This window comes from Nematolebias whitei, chromosome 21, assembly GCF_014905685.2.
Source record: "Nematolebias whitei isolate Nwh7 chromosome 21, NemWhi1, whole genome shotgun sequence".
Classification (NCBI taxonomy): Eukaryota; Metazoa; Chordata; class Actinopteri; order Cyprinodontiformes; family Rivulidae; genus Nematolebias; species Nematolebias whitei.
In genome coordinates, this window is record NC_056518.1 from 29,433,074 (window position 1) to 29,436,679 (window position 3,606).

At 38.8% G+C, this 3,606-nt stretch overlaps 1 protein-coding gene across 1 annotated transcript in view; it reads right to left on the reverse strand.

The window, feature by feature from the left end:
- Positions 1-3,606, reverse strand: part of slc4a11 (solute carrier family 4 member 11) — a 59,833-nt gene that overhangs the window by 55,993 nt on the left and 234 nt on the right. The window lies entirely within an intron of this gene.

Genomic DNA, 3,606 nt, shown 5'->3' on the forward strand with positions numbered 1-3,606 from the left:
CACACACACACACACACACACACACACACACACACACACACACGTCATCCATCTTCTTCCTCACACACCTCCACTTCCACATGGTAGAACTGCTAATTCACGGCGCCACTACGTACCCTCCATGTTGATGTTTTCTCACTGGTTGTTTTTCTGCCACACTTGGATGTTTTTAAGCTCAGAGTGTTTTTCTCGACCAAAACTTTAACCTAACAAGGTTTATGAGTAAAACTGAGATTTAAACACTTACAGGAACAAAACAGTTACATCAAGTTCTTACATCAGCCAAATCATTTTGTACCCAGCAGCTGTTTTTTTTGGTACAAAGTGATCATAACCCCCATTATTTTATGGGTTAATAAATATTTAGGCTCAAATTGTAGAAAATGTACATGTGCATGTTGCTAATAGCGCTTATTTCATATTCAGGAAATATTTCATACAAATCAGGTACAAAAGTGTTAACATTTCGCACCCGCACACTCATACATATATCTGCCAAATATTTATGAAACTTTAGGCCTAATTGTGTGTACGTACACAAGTACACATTGCAAATGGTGATTACCATTTTATACCCAGAAGATATTTCAAACCAATAGGGTACAAAACTGTTACCATTTTGCACCCACACACATGTATTCTATAAATATTTTCCAAATATTTATAAATATTCAGGATAAATAGATGTAAAAAGAATGTTTTAGATAGGGATTACCAATTCACATCTAGTCCATTACATTTCATACAAATAGGGTTCGAAACTATTACCATTTCATACCCACACATATTTACATATATCTGCCAAATATATATATTAATAAAATAAGCTAAACTGGTACACAATGTACACAAGTACCTGTTGTAAACAGTAAGTAACCTTTTAGATCCAAGAGATATTTTGTACCAATAGGGTACAAATCTATCACCATTTTGCACCTACGCACACATTTATATGCCAAAAGTTCCTAAAATTCTCAGCTCAGTGTCAGAGAGTCAGAGTCAGAGATTCTTTATTGTCATTCGCACCTCATGTGGTACATGTGGTGGAGCGAAATTATGTACACAGGGTCCCAGTTACATCCAACAATAAAATGTATAAGAAAAACAGTAATAAGATCTAAGATATGAACAAAATATAAGTACAAGTATTAGTACAAAATATAACAATTACACATTGCTAATGGTAATTACCACTTCATTCATTATCAGCCAATTATGTTCTGGACCAAAAGGGTACAAAACTAATATAATTTAGCACTCATGCACGTATATCTGCTAAAAAATCACTAATATTAATGCTCAATGGGTACGATGGTATTCAATTGTTAAGATGCAACATGTATACAGTGATACAGATTACCATTCCATATCCAGATGTTTTATACCAAGAGGGTACGAAACTATTCAACACCCACTCACTCCTACGCGCACCTGCCAAATTTTCATGAATATTTAAATCTAATTGGTACAAGACATACATGTTAATATCAAATACCTTTACAGTTCCGTCGGAAATTTTGTACCAATAGGGTATACAACTATTTTGCACCCACGTGCACATACAGTACATTATCTGCTATATCACTAATATATATATATATATATATATATATATATATATATATACAAGCTTAATTGGTACAAGACGCAACAAGTTGCTAATAGTGACCATTTAATTTCCAGGCAATTAAGTTCTGTTTTAATAGTGTACGAAACTTTTACCATTTTGCACCTAGGCAACATCCATACATCTGCCAAATATTTGTGAATTTTAATGCTCAATTGGTACGATAGTAGGTTAAGATGTAACAAGTATGCAGTACTACAGTGATTACAATTTCTTATCCAGGAGATATTTTGTACCAAGTGGGTACAAAACTACTCTTCACCCACGCACTCATACGTATATCTGGATCAATAGTTACCACACCTAATTTTAGCTAAATATTTGTGTGGTTTAGCTGGCTTTTGTATTTTCCTAGATCAGCTGGCTGTAGTAGCCATCTTGAATCAGTTGTGCACATGTGTCTTATAATCAATGAGAGTTTCATTAAAATCCATCAACTGGTTCATGAGATATTTTGCTAACAGACACATGGTTGACTCCAATAGTTAATACCAGAGTTTCAAACACAGATCTGGCGTCATCAGTTACTGCTCAGCGTACAAGCTGCGGATCAGTCTCAGCTACTACCACACCAACTTTTAGCTCAATACCTGTAAAACTGACCAACTTATAGCAATTTTTTGTTTGTCAAGTTCGATAAGCTGTGGCGGCCATCTTGAATCAGGTTGACTCCAAACGTTTAAGACTTGTAGTCGTGCGTTCAGCGATTGCTTTGTTCAAGTTTCATAAAAATCCAATCAGTAGTTTATGAGATATTTTGCTAACAGACAGACAATCGTCAGCTGTTTTAGAATCAGGGCTGCATGTTTCATGGTCGGCTGCAGTAAACTTTAGCTGTTTTAGGAGGACAGCTGCAGAGATCATACATTATGTAGTTAAACGAGAAGTCTTGTGGTCGTTTTTCTTTCCTAAAAGTGAAATCTGTACATTTTGACCTTTCCAGACTGTGGCTGCTGCTTCTCCGCCTCAATCTGGAGATTCACCCCCAAAAAGCAGCCGTACGGTTTCATTCGGCTCACGAGTCGAGGTCGGGGCAACGTTCGGTCGCTTTTCCTGCGCAGCTTCGGCCGAGCCGTCGGTTGGACACCATGTTCCAGCTACTTCTCCGTTTGGCTTTGTTTGAAAATTCAAAGAAAGTGAAAGAAAAAAGGCAGAAAAATCTACTAATCTGTCAATTTAATCCTTAAATAACTAAAAACAAACACGTTTGTTACAATAAGAGTCACATTTAAAGCCAAGGTCACGTTGGAGAACTCAGAGTGGATCAGGTTTAAAGGATCTGGAGTTCTTCGTTTGTCTCCAAAACAACAAACTGTTCTGCTGCAGGGGATCCAATCTGCCCCCACCACCACCACCACCACCACCTAATCAGTTCCCTGGCAAACGAATGCAAATGACTCCTCAGAGGACGAGGAGCCACCGAGTGTCCGTCATGACTGGACCTGGACTCTGGGACATAGTTGGAGTCCACCTCAGAGACACAAACTGACCAGAACTCAGACAAATGTCCAGTTTGAAATAAAAACAGAGCCGGAAGAGATGAGAGTTCAATGTTTGGTCCGGCTGCATCTCATCTCCAACTGGACCCTCAGAGGACTTTCACTGCTGGTGTGTGTGTGTGTGTGTGGGGGGGGGGGGGGGGGGGTCTCAATAACCTGTCCTTGTTAAAACAAATAAAATGTTATATTTTCCTCTAGTTTTCAGTATTTTCTCTCTGCACATTCACAGCCGTGGGTTTGATTCCTCCTCTGAAGGTCTGCCTGCACCTCTGACAGGACCTGCACCTGTTCAGATCCTGAACCGGCGAAGAACGAGACGACGAGGAAGCACCGAGAAAAAAAACTGTCGTCTTCCTGCAAACATTAAACCCTGAAATATTTTTAAAAAAAAATCAGTTTCCTGTTTGTGCCAAGCTCTCAAAGAACAATCAGACAAGTCTGAGCAGAACCATCAGAGCCAGAGTGTACTGGGGGGGGGGG